Raw genomic sequence first — 20632 nt, 5'->3', positions numbered from 1 at the left:
TAAAACGTCAATAACCTATTCCAAAGTAACAAACTGACAATGAAGCATAAAACAACTCCATTCCATTGAGTAATGAACGTTCTTACACTCCTTTTTAATTCCTTCATCGTTTATAAGTTTAGTACAAACAAATTTTTTAAAACTTTTCTTATTCCAAATTTATTAACACAAGTTATAAACTTTATATAAAAGTAAATGAAATTATAACGCATTAAAATTATTATTAATTTTTATTTATACAACAGTTATATTAAAATTGAAAAATTATGTACTAATTGGAATAGTGAAGACTTCTCAAATAAATTTCAACTTTTAGGGATTACATTGTGTTAGTTTTTGTCCCACATCGAAAATTAAAGGCATAAGTCTGCTTGAAAAGCAACTATAAAATTAAGCAAACATGGTCCATATCAATTACTTACCTGGACAGGATTGATGGGTGATCAATAAGACCCATAGTCTAGATCTACGATCATCATTGCACTTTGTTGATGCGTATTTCTAAGGTCAGCCTTATGGTTTGAGCCTGTGTCATAATTTGTGGCAGTGAGGGCCTGCGTCCGCGCGGCCCCTTTCAATCTTAGTTTGAATTTCATGTTCATTCTTAGGCTTTATTAATTATTTCCTTGGAAGTCTGCTTCTCTCATCAGGTTAAATTTGCTTCTATTCATAAGTTATTCTGTCTTATCATATTCATGGATTGCTTCTTTAATAACAAAGTTAATAGATTTAGCAAAGTATAATAAAAAAAAAAAGTGTATTTAACATAACATGCCAAATACAAATTATTTATTTTTCTTATCCGGTTTTTCTTTTTCTACATCATTAGTTCTTGCATGAACTGACCTTGATGTAATCATATATCTGAACATTGATTCACAACAAAATTTAGGGTTAGTTTGATTCAACGTAATGCAGGCCGTAGAGAGAATTGTTTTTCAGAAACATGTTTGATTCGGCTTATTCATCACATTGATTCTTAGATGTGTGAAGTTTTACCTGGCCAAACGGTTTAGATCCTTTCCTTGCCCAAGTGAATTGAGGTTGATACGCACCCATTGCAATTTCAGTATCTCTCGACCCTTCTAATGAACACTGGTTCTATTGTTTCGGTTGAATCTGCATAATACATTACTTTTAATTGCTTAAACCCATACTTCTGATGGAGTTCATATCAGATAATCAACTAGGGTTGGTAATAACTTGTGTTGAACAACTTTTGTAAAGTTCTTTTCCTAATAAATTTGGACATTGACAAAATGATGAATTAGTGAAATAATTTCTTATTTCTAAAAACTTACACATGCAATTATAAACAAGCTAACCCAAATTACAACCAACAACAAATCACTTTGGTTGAACGACTATGAATATGGGTATCGCGCGACAAATTGAATATCTTAAGCGACCATTTGTATTGAACCAACATGAAAAATATAACTTATTTAAAGCCACAACATAAATCACATTAAGTATTCAATCATCAACCAACTTTTAATTCAAGAATTCGATTTTGGAAAATTAGTTTTAGCTTAAATTGTGACTCCATTTTTTTACTATATTGATTTAAGTGCAACTTTGAATAATAAGAATAAAGTGAAACACACTAGTTCCTAATATGTTCTCATCCTTGAGAATATGTGCACAAATGTGAAGAGTTTGGGGTTGACAATTAAAGAGGGAGTCACGTTAAAGTATATACATATAATATTTGAGTTTATATATTATGTTCTTCACATAGGATTTCCAACATGGTATATTCTTTTATCCTACAAATTTACTTATTTTGTTATCGGACACAAATGTATTTCGTTTATTTATACCCATTTCAATAGTAACTCTCATATTTGTTAAAGTTATAAATAATAATATATTTTTTAATCTTTTATTTTATTTAAATAACATTCATGAATAAAATAGTGTTATGAATAAAATAGAAGGTTAGATGTGTCATCAATAATATTAAAGCCTTGGAATCTCATTTTTCTTTAATGAGAAAAAACAAACACACCCGAAGTTACATGAATAAAATTCATAAAGCTTCCAAACTAGGTTTATTGTTGAATGATCACAATTGATGATGACTAGGTTTCAATGAACTTTGTTTCATTTGATATTGCAATACGGATAGTTTCAAGTTGAACTAAAAACCCTTACTATACAATAGTATAGTATAATTCCTCATCATTCAAGTAGCTAATATGATTTTGTTCAATAAGTATTTCAAGAAAATCTTCTAACTCTGAATTCATCCATCATCAAGTCATCCACCATTGCAATTCCTTCCACCACCTTATCATCACCTTAACTGATCTTCCCCAATCCTCTAAGTTATTATTGTCGAAACCAAACCCATCTTTGCTTACAACAATACAAGTTTTGACATTTGTATATCCTCCCTAGGTGACAAATGCTTTTCCCATAGACGAAGAGATAAACCTTGAAGAGTTCGTGCAAAAACCGTTCCAGGAGAAACCAGAGTTGGTGTTGCTCAATGAAGAGAAAGTCATGGAGAACTCCTTGCAAATAGCGATGAGTGTAATCACACCGATGTGTGGTACCTTGATAATGAAGCAAACAACCATATGACGGGTCATTGAGAGAAGCTCAATGAACTTGACAAGAAAATTACCGAAAATGTGAAGTTCGAAGACGGAATCAAGGCACACATGTTTATTGATCCAACATGTGGGAAAACTTGTGTGAGTAGAGACGCCGTGTTCGAGTAGGAGAAGAAGTGGGAGTGGTGCAACGACAACAATAAGCTCGTACCAAATTTTGTGGAGTTTGGAATCCTACGAGATGTCTATGCGAATGCACCATTAGTAAAGATAGATTGTGATGAATTGTTGTTGCTCACCACCGAAGAGCCAACAACATATCACGAGGCGATAATAAAAAAGTCATGCTATTAGGCCATGAAGAAAGAGCTCGAGTCCATCAGGAAGAACAAAACATGAGAGTTCACCGACATACCACTCGGTCACAAGACCATCGTGTTAAATTGTGTTTTCAAGTTGAAAAAGACAACGAAGGCAACATCCTTAAGCACAAAACAAGATTGGTAGCGAAAGACTATGTGCAGAAGCAGTGTGTTGATTTTGAGAAGACCTTTGCACCGATGATGAATTTGACACAGTCAGACTAATTATTGCCATCGCATCTCACCGTTGATGAGAGATTGACTACTTGGATGTCAAATCATCATCTCTCAATGGTGACATTGAAGAAGAAGTCTATGTCTCTCAACCTGAAGGTTTCATCATCAAGAATAAAAAGCACAATGTGTACAAGTTATACAAGACTCTCTACGGACTATGTCAAGCATCAAGGATGGGGAACACTTGTCTCAACAAGAGAATGAGTAGTCTCGGTTTCGTAAAATATTCTCAAGATCAGGTTGTGTACACGAGAAACCATGAAGAATAAGTACTCATTGTTGGCGTATACATCGACGACTTGATCGTGATAGGATCAAGCATCAAGGGTGATGGGGAGTTAAAAAAACAGATGATGAAGGAGTTCAAGATGAGTTATCTCAGGCTACTTTCGTACTACCTTGGTATCGAGGTGGACCGGAAAAAAGATAGCATCAAGGTGAAGCATACAACTTATGCGAAGAAGGTGTTGAAATATTTTGCAATGCAGGATTGCAACTCGAACAAATATCCAATGGAAATAAAGTTGCAGCTCGGAAAGGATGTGGAATAAGGTTTAGTGGAACTGAAAGAGTATAGGTGTATCATCGGGTGTCACATATACTTGACGCACACTCGACCTGATATCTCTTATGTAGTTGGCATAGTGAGTCGATATATGGAGCAACCTACCACTCTACACCAACAAGCAGTAAAATACATTATTCGTTACGTGAAGGGAACAATGGGCTATGAGATTCAGTTAAAAAAAGGACGAGAAATTAAAGAACTTATTGGTTTTACTAACAACAACCTAACTAGTGACACAACCAATAAAAAAATATCGGAAGAATAATGTTTTATCTTAACGAGAATTTGATCACCTGACAATCTCAAAAACAACGAATTATTACTTTATCTTTATGTGAGGCAGAGTTTATGACAACTACTACAGCGTCGTGTCAAGAACTTTGTAACAAATTAACAAAGACTTTATAAACATAATGCTAAACAAACAACATATTTAAAACGTCAATAACCTATTCCAAAGTAACAAACTAACAATGAAGCATAAAACAACTCCATTCCATTGAGTAATGAACGTTCTTACACTCCTTTTTAATTCCTTCATCGTTTATAAGTTTAGTACAAACAAATTTTTTAAAACTTTTCTTATTCCAAATTTATTAACACAAGTTATAAACTTTATATAAAAGTAAATGAAATTATAACGCATTAAAATTATTATTAATTTTTATTTATACAACATTTATATTAAAATTGAAAAATTATGTACTAATTGGAATAGTGAAGACTTCTCAAATAAATTTCAACTTTTAGGGATTACATTGTGTTAGTTTTTGTCCCACATCGAAAATTAAAGGCATAAGTCTGCTTGAAAAGCAACTATAAAATTAAGCAAACATGGTCCATATCAATTACTTACCTGGACAGGATTGATGGGTGATCAATAAGACCCATAGTCTAGATCTACGATCATCATTGCACTTTGTTGATGCGTATTTCTAAGGTCAGCCTTATGGTTTGAGCCTGTGTCATAATTTGTGGCAGTGGGGGCCTGCGTCCGCGCGGCCCCTTTCAATCTTAGTTTGAATTTCTTGTTCATTCTTAGGCTTTATTAATTATTTCCTTGTAAGTCTGCTTCTCTCATCAGGTTAAATTTGCTTCTATGCATAAGTTGTTCTGTCTTATCATATTCATGGATTGTTTTGGGTTTATATCAGTTAGGGTTTTTGTATATGTACCGTTCTAGGTTTTAATTGCGTAGAGATGATATGTCAACAAGGTTTTATTTCTTCGTGTATCAATTTGTTTTGCTTTTAATCATCCTTCAACATGATGTGATGCTCAGGACAGTTCATTGCATTTTATGTCTCCATGAGGTTTGACAATTTTGTAGCAGTAAGAATGATTAATTTTTTAGAATATGAATATCCTTTGAAGGAATACCATGCTATTGTTGCAGTATATGAACAAGTGAATGCACAAAACTGAGAAAAACTCCATAAACCCTAGAAATTTATGCGGTACTCTGTACAAAATCTATGAAAATGTAATGGTTTAGGAATGATCAAAGAGTAAGGTTTTCTTGAATGGGAATGAAAGTACCCAAAATATTCTCACCCCCATCTGGAAACTATCCACAACCAGGAATTGACCTAACGGTTTAAATCCTTTCCTTGCCCCTAGTGAACTGAGGTTGATATGCACCCATTGCAATTTCAGTATCTCTCGACCATTCTAATGAACGCTGATTTATGTTGGCGGATCCCAATATCACATACTCTTCGTAGACTATCATTCCTTTCTAGTGAACATAATTCATAAACCAAAATTTTGAATAGAATATGCTCAACATTGAGAAGTTACTTATTGATGGGGAAAAGGAAAGAGACTGTTTTTGGTACGTCTTTTTCCTACATTTGAAACATCGCCGATTTCTTGTGTTTCTCGATTGAGGAGGCAAAGGAAATTCATGTAGTCTTGAGGCTCATAGTCATACTGATTGTCAAGCCCCACCTCTTGTAAAGCCTTGTAAATTACATCATACATCATACATCATTTGCATTGTTTTATTCTGCATAACATAATTGGATAAAACATTAACTTATAATTATAGCTACTATCAATGGAATTTGGAATTTGAACCTACCAATTCTTTGCGTAGCTCTATTAGTAGAGCCACCTTCTGGATACATTGGAATGGTGATATAAGTAGCAAATATTTGCTTTCCTCGATTTTGTTTGCAATCTTTACATTTCCATCGGTATGACCCAAGTCTTTGTGATTTTCCCAGTTATATGACGATACATGGAAATATTAATTCTCAATGTAGATAAAATGTTGTGCAGATCGAATTGCCTACACGGATCCAGAATTGCCTTCAAGAAACATCAATAAAAGCAGGAACTTGGAAACATTTTTCTATATAGGTCAGGAGGATTTGGCTGTATCATGATCTGGGCTGGACTACGTTTGAATCCATTTCAAATGAGAATCTTGTACATATCCAAGCTTGATGAGAAAATGAGATTGAATTGGCATTTTCAATAAGCCAGTCTATTTCAGCCATTTTATTATATAATATTTATCACCTTCATTGTAGCGTGACAAGGAAGATGACTCATAATATATTGACCCTCCAGTTTTTTAATATCCCGGAATATACTGAATTTTGAGCTCTGAGTTTTTTTTTTTGTGTTCGTTATTTAATGTGATGGATGATCCAATTCTTATATTTATGGATTAAATGTTCATTTGATGTATTTTTAGTGTGGTTCTATTATGTATAATTTATGAAAAACATGTCATAACCTGAATTATATTGTCTTTATGAATGAGTTTTCACCGTATTGTTTTGAGATATTTGCACAAATTTGTATAATGAAATTTGTTTTATCTTTTAAAAAGAGAGAGAGAGGCCATGCATAAATACTAATTAGTTCAGTACCTTCAAATGAAAGAACTGCATATGAATCAGAATGTTATGGAACAAATATCTCAATCATATGTGTACACTTCTTATTTTAAACTTTTCCATTTTAGTGGAGTTTTTTTTCAATCAGTTTCTTTTGTACTCTCAGGTCTAACACCCTCATCTTACGTTGCTTTATTCAAATTATTCAAATTATCTGTAACTAATAGATCACTAATCATCAGTTTCCATATTGCCTGTAGTTTATACCATTCAACTCACCATATCAGTCACGATGGTTTGTACATTCATCATCGTGACGCTCCTGCCAGAACCTAATTTATCAATCATCAAGTCATCCACCATTGCAATTCCTTCCACCGCCTTATCATCACCTTAACCGATATTCCCAACTCTTCTAAGTTTGTTGAAACGGTTGGAATTTAGACTATGTAGATTATTTCCATTATATGAATGGAAATGAGAATTAAAAAACAATTCTGAGAATGGGTGAGTCCTAAGAATAAAATCGAGTTAGTGGATTTGTCCACATTGGAAAAATAGCAAAATTTGTATCTCCCAAATCCTACCAGCTTGAAAACAATCTGTAAAAAACACAAGAAAGTAGAACACAATAACACACAGATTTATAGTGGTTCACTCAAATTGAGCTACATCCACTTCAGCCACCACCAGATTTACTATGAAGAAGAAGAAGGAATACAGAGTTTTTGTCTCACACTTTATCTCTCTAGAATTCCGTCTTAAAAATGTAAACCCTTAATAATCACATATTTATAGGGTAAACATTCAGGTAATAAACCTAAATAACTTTGGTCAGGCCCAAGCCCAAAACCAAAAAGAAAAATCCAATAAACTCTAATTAACAATATAGAGTTTATTATAAGTGTAGACTCCATAACTCAACAATCTCCCACTTGGAGACTAACTTCATCATCTCTCGATCGGTAGTGGCTTTCCATTCGGTGTCTTAACGAAGAAGACCAACTGAAGTTGCACACAACTTCAGTTTCTCATTTGTTACAGCTTTCGTCAACATATCAGCTGGATTCTCACTCCCGGGAATCTTCTCAAGAGCTAATACTCCATCTTCTAAAGCTGACCGGATGAAATGATAACGAACCTGTATATGTTTCGTCCTGCCATGATAAACAGGATTCTTTGCCAAATGAATGACACTCTGACTGTCGCATCGCAACACACTTCCCTCGTAGTCTTGACCCAATTCTCGCAAAAAAGGTTGTAACCACATCATCTCCTTAGCAGCTTCTGTCATAGCAACATACTCTGCCTCACAACTAGAAAAAGCAACAATCTTTTGCAATTTTGAAACCCAACTGATTGCAGTACCTCCCAGAGTATAAATGTACCCTGTTGTGCTCTTCCTACTATCAACATCACCACCATTGTCAGCATCAACATATCCTTCCAAACCCATATTAGACTTTCGAAAACACAAAGCAAGATCCGTACTTCCTCTTAAGTATCGTAGTATCCACTTTACTGCTTCCAATGTTGTCTATCCGGATTGCTCATGAATCTGCTAACAACTCCCACTGCATGTGCTATGTCTGGTCTTGTGCAAACCATCGCATACATAATACAACCAATGGCAGAGGCATACGGAACAATTGCCATATAATTTTTCTCCTCCTCTGTTGAAGGCGACTGATCTTTAGATAGTCTGAAGTGACTAGCTAAGGGGGTAGTAACTGGTTTTGCATCATACAAGTTGAACCTGCTAAGAACTTTCTTCACATATTCTTCTTGTGAAAGCTTGAGAACTTCTTCATCCCTGAAAATTCTCATCCCAAGGATTTGTTTTGCAACACCCAAATCTTTCATTGCAAACTTTTCAGACAACTCTTTCTTAAGCTTGTTAATCTCATACAAGCTTGCTCCAACAATCAACATGTCATCAACGTAGAGAAGAAGAATAATGTACGATTTATCAAACCTCTTGATATAACAGCAATGATCAGCTTCACACCTCAAAAAATTGTTACTTTTCATGAAGCTATCAAACTTCTTGTACCATTGCCTTGGAGCCTGTTTCAAACCATACAGACTCTTCTGAAGCTTACACACAAGCTCATCTTTTCCCTTGATTTCAAATCCTTCTGGTTGTCGCATATAAATTTCTTCATCTAGATCACCATTAAGAAAAGCAGTTTTGACATCCATTTGTTGAAGATGAAGGTCTTCTTTCACAACCAAACTCAAAATAGTTCTAATTGTCATCAATTTAACTACTGGAGAGAAGATTTCATTGTAGTCAATACCTTCTTTCTGTTGAAATCCTTTCACAACCAATCTTGCCTTGTACCTCATGATTTTATCATGTTCTTCTTTAATCGTGAAGATCCATTTGTTGTGAAGTGCTTTCTTTCCCTTTGGTAGCTCAGTGAGCTCCCAAGTCTGATTCAACATCAAAGAGTCCATCTCATCTTTCATCGCAGACTCCCACTTAACCGATTCATCAGATTGTATTGCTTCCTCATAGCATTCAGGTTCACCTCTATATGTCAACAAGATATAGTTTAGAGATGGAGACCACCTCTCAACTGGTTTTCAATTCCTTGATGATCTTCTCAACTGTATAACCGGTGTTTGTTGATTTACCTCTGGGGCCACGTTCTCAACGATTTCATCTTCAACAACACATTGTTCTTCTTCGAAAACCGGTATATATTCAGCTGAAAATTCTCTCAAATCGACTGTACCAGTCTCTTCCAACTTGGAATCACCACCTGATGTCTTCCCAACACAATCTTTGTAGAGAACATGTTCATTGAAGATAACATTTCTTCTACGAATGATCTTCCGATTTTGATTATCCCAGAAACGATAACCAAACTCGATATCACCATAACCAATGAAAAAACATTTATTAGACTTTGGATCAAGCTTGCTCCTATCACATTCATTAATATGAACATATGATAAACATCCAAACACTTTCAAATAAGAAAGGTTTACCTTTTTATTGCTCCAAGCTTTTTCATGAATTCTGAATTCAAGAGGAACAGAGGGTCCCCTGTTTATCAAATAGGAAGTAGTATTAATAGCTTCTGCCCAGAAGGTTTTAGGCATCCCTGCATGCAATCTCATGCTTCTAGAACGCTCGTTCAATGTTCGATTCATTCTTTCAGCTACTCCATTCTCTTGAGGCGTTCGGGGAACAGTCTTCACCATACTGATCCCATTCTCAGCACAATACTCTTTGAAATCTGAATTGATATATTCACCTCCGTTGTCGGATCTCAAGCACTTAACTTTCTGATTTGTTTTATTTTCAACCAAAGCCTTCCACTTCTTGAAAATAGCAAATACTTCAGACTTGTGCTTCATAAAGTAAACCCATACTTTTCTTGTTGAATCATCTATAAAAGTCACATAGTCGTATGATCCGCCAATAGAAGAAACAGGTGCAGGTCCCCACACATCAGTGTGTACTAACTCTAGTCTTTCTTTCTTGAGCTCCTTCCCAGTTTTTAAGAAACTCACCTGTTTTTGTTTTCCAAGAATGCAGTTTTCACATAACTGATGTTCAACAGACTTCAGTTCTGGAATCTGTCCATTCTTCAAAAGAATTTTCATCCCTTTTTCGCTCATATGGCCCAACCTGCAATGCCATAACTCACTGTTCTTCGAGTCATCAATTACAGCAACAACTGTTTCTCTGCAAGTTGAAGTCGTGTATAACGTTCCAGTTTTGTGACCTCGAGCAACAACAATTGCTCCTTTAGTCACCTTCCATGCACCATTTCCACAACTGAAATTGTGACCTTCTTCATCAAGTTGTGTAACAGAGATCAAATTGCGCATTAAACCTGGAATGTGTCTCACCTTATTAATCTTCCAAACAGAACCAATTGCCATCTTCAATTTGATGTCACCAATGCCAACAATATCCAGTGGCTCACCATCTGCGAGATAAACTTTCCCACAGTTTCCAGCCACATAATTCTCCATTAATTCTTTGTGAGCAGTGGTGTGGAAAGACGCTCCTGAGTTCAAAACCCATGAATCTATCGGGCTATCAACAGACAGAAGTAACGCATCAGTGACAGATTCTGTAACAACGTTGGCTGCATCATTTTTAACATCACCGTTTTTCTTCGGTGCTTTGCAGTTCCTCTTCAGATGACCCTATTTACCACAATTCCAGCACTCAAATGTCCTCCCAGACTTGGACTGACTCCTCCTTCTCCTTGACATAGATCTGCTCTTACCTCGGTTGAAATTTCTATCATTACCACTGCCCCTGTTTTCCACATTCAGAGCAGAACCTTTGAACGTTTCACCAGAATCAATTTTACGAACCTCTTCAGCAAGAATACGATCTCTAACTTCAACAAATTTCAGTTTAGCATTTCCAACTGAATTACTAATTGCTGCCCTCATAGGTTCCCAACTATTTGGTAGAGATGTTAACAAAATCAGGGCACTAACTTCATCCCCAAAATCAATCTCAACAGATAGCAATTGATTCATAATTGTATTGAATTCATTCAAATGAGTAGTGACAGAAGTACCATCAACCATTCTTAAGTGAAAGAGTCTTTTCATTAAGTGTACCTTGTTGTTAGCAGATGGTTTCTCATACATATCAGAAAGAGCTTTCATCAGACCCATGGTGATCTTCTCCTTTTCTACATTGTGAGCAACTGTCTTGGCTAGCGTCAATCGGACAACTCCCAAAACCTGTCTATCAAGGAGTTTCCATTCAGCTTCATCCATCTTCTCTGGTTTCTCACTCAAAGGAACATGAAGCTTTTTTCCATAGAGATAATCTTCAATCTGCATTCTCCAGAAGGCATAATCTGTCCCATCAAATCTTCCAATTCCATGTCATATACTGTTCTCACTTGCCATTGTTTCCAATGCTCAGATCTATACCAGCTGCTCTGATACCAGTTGTTAGGATTTGTATCTCCCAAATCCTACCAGCTTGAAAACAATCTGTAAAAAACACAAGAAAGAAGAACACAATAACACACAGATTTATAGTGGTTCACTCAAATTGAGCTACATCCACTTCAGCCACCACCAGATTTACTATGAAGAAGAAGAAGGAATACAGAGTTTTTGTCTCACACTTTATCTCTCTAGAATTCTGTCTTAAAAATGTAAACCCTTAATAATCACATATTTATAGGGTAAACATTCAGGTAATAAACCTAAATAACTTTGGTCAGGCCCAAGCCCAAAACCAAAAAGAAAAACCCAATAAGCTCTAATTAACAATATAGAGTTTATTATAAGTGTAGACTCCATAACTCAACAAAATTATCTCTAAATAATAGATCACTAATCATCAGTTTCCATATTGCATGTATTTTATACCATTCAACTCAACATATCAGTCACGATGGTTTGTACATTCATCATCGTGACGCTCCTGCCAGAACCTAATTCATCAATCATCAAGTCATCCACCATTGCAATTCCTTCCACCGCCTTATCATCACCTTAATCGATATTCCTAACTCTTCTAAGTTTGTTGAAACGGTTGGAATTTAGACTATGTAGATTATTTCCATTATATGAATGGAAATGAGAATTAAAAAACAATTCTGAGAATGGGTGAGTCCTAAGAATAAAATCGAGTTAGTGGATTTGTCCACATTGGAAAAATAGCAAAATGTAGCATTTTTCCATTAATCAAAGTGGGGTTTAATTTATTTTCCTAATGCATTTTATTGCATAAAAATAAATAAAATATTTGGATTAAAATATTAATTGAATGAGTCAGTTAAATGAGTATTAGTATCAATGTGCAAATAATAAATTTTCAATCAAATGCAATGATAAATGCATAAGTTTGAAACCTTTCACATGCAATTGATGAAAATGCAATTGATTGCATTAATTGATTTTATTCTTACGTTAAAAAATTAGTCATTATGTTGATTGGCTAATTTATCTTTAAATATCTCAATTGATCACACGTTGTTAAGAAGAGACAATAACAATTGCAGAATTACGTAGCTTTTTATCCTTCAATCATCCTAAAAGAACTTTATTGGTTTTTATTTTCAACATTACAAGAAGCTAGCTACTTCTTAGTTTTTAGAAAAACATTCCATTGATCATTTTAATTGTGGCTTCACACAATTCTGCTTTGATCCCAGTGATAGTTCAGGTACGTTGGTCAAGTTCGTTGTGTAGTGATTCTGGTGCTAAATCACTACTAGATTCGTTGTACCCTGGGAAACAGCTATCTACGATAAGCTCTAGCACAAACGGGAGACGGTGAAACTTTTTTAAGAGAAATGTGCTAAGCACATGCCTCGAATCAACATCGCAATCGGTGATTTCGTTCTTTGTATTTTTTATTTTATTTTATTTATTTGTAACACCATTTTATATATATTTTCTGTTATTTCAAGACAAGATTTCTAACAATCTTAAAACAGTTTCATCGCTAAGTTATTTAGTAGCTTTTGCCGTCGAAATTTTTGTCTTTGATGTTTCAGGAATACGAGTTATGATGTTATAAAACATATGATGACTTATTTCGACAAGATAAAGTTGTTCATCTAAAGAAATAGAAGAATCCACAAATAAAGATAAGTATTTATTATATACATATAATGTTAATTATTATTAAAATTATTTGTATGAAAACTTACTTTTATAAGCTAATATATGTTGATGTAGATATATATTATAAAGAAAAAATGATGTATATTCATTATACAACGTTTTCTAAAAAAATAAATTAGAAAATAATAATTTATTTTATTTTTACTTAAATGTTTGTTGGTTATTAAAATTATTATTAATAATAAATGAAAAAAAGGTAACTAAAGAGTTAGCTTTTAATTTTCACAAATAAATTATTAATTATAATTTAGTGATAGTAATTAAAATTAATTATAATTGAAACATATGGTTTCAGTTTTAAAATAATTAATTATTATATATATACATTCTTAAATTAATTAAGTTTGATAATTAAAAGAATGTGATATTAAGATTAATAACTAAGAAGAGATAATATATTTATTTATATAAGTATATATATTGTCTTATATATTATATTTTGATTATGATGTTAAGTTAAATGTGTAATATATTTATTTGTTGACAGAGTTCAGTCACATATAAAATATAATTTGTCTCCGAAAAGAAGATAAATCTATATATATATATATATAATGATGCTTAATTTTTAAAGTGTCTGGATTGCCGGGTCGAGAGCTGTAGTTAATTTGGATACTTGGGTCGGATTGTGGGTTGGCCCGTTTTTGAATTTAAAACGGTTAAAAATAAAATTAAAAATGGTAGAGGTATGTTTTGAACTTGCAACCTTACAAAACAAGTATAACTCTTTAACCAACTAGGCTACAAAGACTTTATATTTTAAATTTAACACTAAATTCGATAAATGCGGGACGTTTTAATATTAATATAAGTTCAACTTTTTAACTAACTAATCTATATATATATACAATGATGTTTAATTTTTAAAGTGTCCGGATTGCCTGGTCGAGAGCTATGGTTAATTTGGATACTTGGGTCGGATTGTGAGTTAACCCGTTTTAAAATTTAAAATGGTTAAAAATAAAATAAAAAATGCTAGAGGTATGTTTCGAACTTGCAACCTAACAAAACAAGTGCAACTCTTTAACCAACTAAGCTACAAAGACTTTATATTTTAAATTCAACACCAAATTTGATAAATGCGGGACGTTTTAATATTAATATAAGTTCAACTTTTTAACTAACTAATATATATATATATATATAATGATGCTTAATTTTTAAAGTTTCCAGATTGCCAGGTCGAAAGCTGTGGTTAATTTAGATACTTGGGTCGGATTGTGGGTTGACCCGTTTTTAAATTTAAAACGGTTAAAAATAAACTTAAAAATGCTAGAGGTATGTTTCGAACTTGCAACCTGACAAAACAAGTACAACTCGTTAACCAACTAATCTACAAAGACTTTATATTTTAAATTCAATACCAATTATATATATATAATGATGCTTAATTTTTAAAGTGTCCGGATTGCCGGGTCGAGAGCTGTGGTTAATTTAGATACTTGGGTCGGATTGTGGGTTGACCCGTTTTTAAATTTAAAACGGTTAAAAATAAACTTAAAAATGCTAGAGGTATGTTTCGAACTGACAAAACAAGTACAACTCGTTAACCAACTAGACTACAAAGACTTTATATTTTAAATTCAATATCAAATTTGATAAACGCGGGACGTTTTAATATTAATATAAGTTCAACTTTTTAACTAACTAATATATAATGATGTTGAGTAAATGGATACTTGGGTCGGATTGTGGGTTGACCCACCCATAAACTTAAAACGGTTAAAAATAAAATTAAAATGTTATCCGTAATTTTTTTCACCGTTTTTTATATTATTACTCGTGCAAATGCACGGGCTAAATGCTAGTTGTTGTAAAAGTGCTAGAATGATGAAAGAGCGCATTGGCGCAGTGGTTCAAAGTTGACTTGTTCGATAACGATTTCTTATGTAGAAAATTTAATTTGCTAAAATGACTTTGTCATTTATATTTTGAAGCATTTTAATTTCTTTTATAGAAATTATGTGATTAATAATGACAAAAAATGAAGGTCATATGTATAATGAGATTAAATAAGTTGTTTGTGTTAGAACTTATTCTAATCATGTATTTAAAGAGACTCGTCTATGTTAGTCAAAATTGTCTTCGCCAAAATTTGTCTAAGTGAGAACAATTTTCCTAAATTTATTTTGAGCATGCATAGTCGCTTCACGCCGATTATTGTTCAAAACATGGCAATTAAGTGTTTTAATTAAGACATAAAATATATTTGTATTTATATTTAATTTGATTATGTTGCTAAGTGATTATTAATATAAATCATGCATATTAGCTAATAATATGATGATTCATGTTCATTCATAATAAATATGATCATCTAGAAATTTATATACATATATAAATAAAGATTTATTTTTTATCTATTTTTATTTTAATAGATAATTTTGAAATTTTTCATAAATTATGTGTTCATTGATGGACAAAGATTTCTTATAGAATGTTAAAGGTCACCTAATTAATTAAGAAACGAATAATTGATGTCATGAATATTTATTTATATAATTATTTAGTTTTATATTTGATTAAAGATAAATATCAACATTCTAATTAAGTGTAATAATTAATATTCTAATTAATTATCATGTTTTTTTTAAACGGTATTTTTAATGATAAATGAAGTTGTATATATATATTTGTTTAAAAATATATATGATATATTATTTATCTGATTACATTTCTATGTTATTGACTATATATATTATAGTTGTTTTGTCATCGTGGTGACTAAAATGAAAGAAGCAATAATATATAATATCATGTATATGGATATATTAATTTTGGTTTAATATAATATATTTGATATACATTTTTAAATTGCATCATTAATACTTACTTAATTTGATAATTTTGAAATCAAATAATTACAAGCAAAATCTTGTTTGATTTGAGAATAATGTGGCAAACGTGCCGATATTACGGGATGCAAACGTGCAACCGGAAATAAATGTTTAAGCGACTTCGGTCAAAGATGCTTGAAACATTATGATTTCTTTTGTAGAAATCATGTGATAGGGTGAATATTTATTTGATTAAATATTCTAATTTCTTTTATAGAAATTAAGTGTTGAAATAAATATTTTAATTGATTAAATATTTTTAATTTCATAAATATTTTGAGGATTTTGAAATCAAAAAACGTGTCATATTTTGACATTACTTTCATAAATATTTGAAGAACCAATGTCTTCAAAAAGATTTTATGAAATAACTGAAAAGAAAAGTTTATAAAATTTTGATATGACTTATAATAAATTTTATAATAATGATATGAAAATTTGATCATACTTTTATTAAAAAGTGGATGTGACAATTTTATATATCATGAAGACAATGAAAATTATTTCATTACGTGTCTTTTGTACGATATTTTTATCGTTGAAAATTACGATAAAAATGATTAATCCATTAAGGATATGAATTGCACTAAACAAAATATCATGTTGTTGTCAAATGATATATTGATATTATTAAATGAAAGACTTTACGTCTAAAAGTGAATATGTTTACACTTAGAAGTGAAATCTACGTATGAAAATCTTCTAAGAAACTTATGATGGATAGATTAAACGTTATAATCTATATTTTTGACTTATGTCGAAAAATAAAATATTTCAATGTAAAATATATAATCGTTAAATGAAGGCAGAATAGTTCAAAGACATTTTGTCTACTAGTTAGCCAAGTAAACTATATTTTCATAAAAAAAAATTAAATGATAAGCATGTACGAATGACTATGCTTCTTATTAGAAGATGTTCCAAGGTTAACTAAGAATGTACCAACATAAATTTCTAATTATTGTGATAGTAATTTGAAATTGGACAAGCTTAGAGTCAATGACAAGTCTAGACATGCACGTCTTAGATATAATGTCATTAGACTATACTCTCTAATGAAGTTAGAAAATTTGACTATGTAAGTCAAAGATAACATTGTGGATCCACTAATAATATTATTGAATAGAGAGATCATTTGAAGTCTTTTGAGATATTAGCCTACTATAAGTCGGTATGAAGGAAAACCCAACATGTGCAGACCGAAGATCCCAAGAACTAAGTTCAATGGGACAACCTAATTGTACTGACTTGGAAAATTATTTTTGAGGATTAATCCTATAATGAAACAATACATATTTTGACGAGGATAAACATAACGCTTTTAATGATTCTTTGTGATCAAAGAGATCACCTATGTGAGGGAGAAGTGGGGCCACTTCGAAAGAATTGCACGGCTCAATTCTAGATACTCTCACAGAACCAGGCGCGTGTTCCATGGCCAAAACGGACACAACCATGAGAGCTTGAAATGTATCAGGGAAAATTCTATGTGAAAGTGTGTAATCGTTTACACAAAAGGCAGAATAGTTCAAGGACATCGAGTCTACTAATCAGCTAGTAAAGTTATATGCTTTCACAAGGGAAGGTTCACAGGGTTACACTTACCTATCCTATGTAGAATTCAACTGTTGAGCCTTCACCGGGTTAATCTTTCAATTTCCATTCATGTGGGGGATTGTTGGAATTTAGACTATGTAGATTATTTCCATTATATGAATGGAAATGAGAATTAAAAAACAATTCTGAGAATGGGTAAGTCCCAAGAATAAAATCGAGTTAGTGGATTTGTCCACATTGGAAAATAGAAAAATGTAGCATTTTTCCATTAATCCAAGTGAGGTTTAATTTATTTGCATAATGCATTTTATTGAATAAAAAAAATAATATACTTGGATTAAATATTAATTGAATGAGTCAGTTAAATGGGTATTAATATCAATGTGCAAATGAGAAATTTTCAATCAAATGCAATGATAAATGCATACGTTTGAAACCTTTCACATGCAATTGATGAAAACCTTTCACATGCAATTGATTAAAATGCAATTGATTGCATTAATTGATTTTATTCTTACGTTAAAAAATTAGTTATTATGTTGATTGGCTAATTTATCTTTATATATCTCAATTGATCACACGTTGTTAAGAGGACAATAACATTGCAGAATTACATAGTTTTTTATCCTTCAATCACCCTAAATGAACTTTATTGGTTTTTATTTTCAACATCATAAGAAGCTAGCTACTTCTTAGTTTTTAGAAAAACCTTCCATTGATCATTTTAATTGTGGCTTCACACAATTCTGCTTTGATCCCGGTGATAGTTCAGGTACGTTGGTCAAGTTCATTGTGTAGTGATTCTAGTGCTGAATCACTATTAGATTCGTTGTACCCTGGGAGACAGTCATCTATGATAAGCTCCAGCACAAACGGGAGACGGTGAAACTGTTTTAAGGGAAATGTGTTAAGCACATTCCTCGAATCAACATCGCAATCAGTGATTTCATTCTTTGTATATCTTATTTTATTTTATTTATTTGTAACACTATTTTATATATATTTTCTGTTATTTCAAGACAAGATTTCTAACATAAACCAAACTCATTTTTACTTATAACAATACAAGTATTGACATTTGTATATCCTCCTTATCAAACATACACTAAACTCTTAAAAAAAGTTTATTCACAAAATAACACGCACACATTTCCTTTATCTGATTCTTTATCCTTTTTATGTCTAGAAATGTTAGCTTCAAAAGTAATTTCTCTTCTTGGTTTATCATTTTAGACCAAATTATTGTCTCAATTGTAGTCATCTTGGTTTGTAGCACTTGACTGACCAATAAATTAACAAATATTTTATAAACATAATGCTAGCCAAAAAACATCTCTATAACGTGTCAAGTAACTTATTCCAAAGTAACAAACTAGCAATGAAGCATAAAACAACTCCATTCCATTTCCATTGAGTAATACACTTTCTTAAATCTCCTATTGAATTCCTATCATTTCTAAGTTCAGTACAATTATTTTTTTAAACTTCTCTTGTTCAAATTTTTATTAACACAAGTTATAAACTTTATATAAAAGTAAATGAAATTATAGTACATTAATATTATTATTAATTTTTATTTGTACAATAGTTATATTAAGATTGTGTACTAAGTGGAATAGTTAAGATTTCTCAAATAAATGTCAACTTAGATACAAGACGTCATTCTATATTAGGGATTGCATTGTGTTGCTTTTGTCCCACATCGAAATTAAAAAGTATGAGTCAACTTGAAAAGCAACTATAAAATGAAGCAGACATCGTTCATAAAAATTACTTACCTGGACAGGATCGATGGGTGATCAATAAGACCCATGGTCTAGATCTACGATCATCATTGCACTTTGATGATGCGTATTTCTAAGGTCAGCCTTAGGGTTTGAGCCTGTGTTATAATTTGTGTTAGTGGGGACCTGCGTTCGCGCGGCCCTTTTCAATTTTAGTTTGAACTTCTTATTATTTTTTAACATCTCCCCATCCGTGGATGCTCATATCTCTCTATTATCTTTGTATGAAGAACATCTCCGTTATCTGAAATTCTTTCCTTGCAAGTCTGCTTCTCTCAACAGGTAAAATCTACATTCTGTTGTTTCAGTTGAATCTGCATACTACATTACTCCATACTTCTGATGGAGTTCATATCAGATAATCATCTAGGATTTGCGTATATGTACCGATTTAGGTTTTAATTGCGTATATATCAACAAGGTTTTATTTCTTAGTATCTTATCAATTTGTTTTTCTTTCAATAATCCTTCAATAGGAAGCTCATGATTGTTCATTGCATTTTGTAGTCTCCATGAGGTTTAATAATTGTTATTTTATTGAGAATATGAATATCCTTTGATTAAATACCATGCTATTGTTACAATATATGAACAAATGAATGCATAAAACTAAGTCAATTCCCTCCATAACTCTTAGAAGTTTATACCACGTACTCTGTACAAAATCTATGAAAATATAATGGTTTAGTGTTGGATCACAGAGTAACATTTTTTTGAATGAGAATGGAAAAAGTATCCAAAATATTCCCACCCACATCTAGAAACCTTTCACAGCCAGGAATTGACCTAACTTTGCCACCCGATCAACCTGAACTATATTCTTAAGCAGGTGTTCTGTCATCTCAGTGAAATCCTCATCAGCTTATAGCATCCAGTTATGTTCACCTATTTCTCTCACCCGTCTAACAAACTCGATGTTCTCGGACTACACAAAATAATCCTTCACGACTACATTGTGCTCTGCCCATAGCGACATTCTGTAACCATAAATCTAAATAAACAAATTTAGGGTTAGTTTCATTCAACGTATTGCAGGCCATAGAGACAATTATTTTTTAGAAACCTGTTTGATTTGGCTTATTCATTGTTGGATTTTACAACAACAAAACTACGAATTTTCTTTGAAATCAAATCTGTAACAAATCTTCCAAGAAGTGAAATAGCAAAAAATAAATGACAACACAATACACGTGATTCGGTGAAAATCGACTTACATTCAAGGGAGGGATAAATTTCATTAAATCAAA

The 20632-nt window shown here is 32.3% G+C and overlaps 3 non-coding genes across 3 annotated transcripts; all 3 read left to right on the top strand.

Annotated features, from left to right (window-relative positions):
• The first annotated feature begins 414 nt into the window (after positions 1-414).
• Positions 415-575, top strand: LOC124933251. The gene has a single exon (XR_007098948.1). It is a non-coding gene; the product is annotated as a U1 spliceosomal RNA (small nuclear RNA).
• A 4001-nt stretch (positions 576-4576) lies between these two features.
• LOC124933252 lies at positions 4577-4737 on the top strand. The gene has a single exon (XR_007098949.1). It is a non-coding gene; the product is annotated as a U1 spliceosomal RNA (small nuclear RNA).
• A 14634-nt stretch (positions 4738-19371) lies between these two features.
• LOC124933256 lies at positions 19372-19532 on the top strand. The gene has a single exon (XR_007098953.1). It is a non-coding gene; the product is annotated as a U1 spliceosomal RNA (small nuclear RNA).
• Positions 19533-20632: the final 1100 nt, after the last annotated feature.

Source organism: Impatiens glandulifera, chromosome 3 (assembly GCF_907164915.1).
Source record: "Impatiens glandulifera chromosome 3, dImpGla2.1, whole genome shotgun sequence".
NCBI classification, from domain to species: domain Eukaryota; kingdom Viridiplantae; phylum Streptophyta; class Magnoliopsida; order Ericales; family Balsaminaceae; genus Impatiens; species Impatiens glandulifera.
Note: the sequence above shows the minus strand (reverse complement) of the source record. Positions and strands in the feature narration are given on the sequence as shown.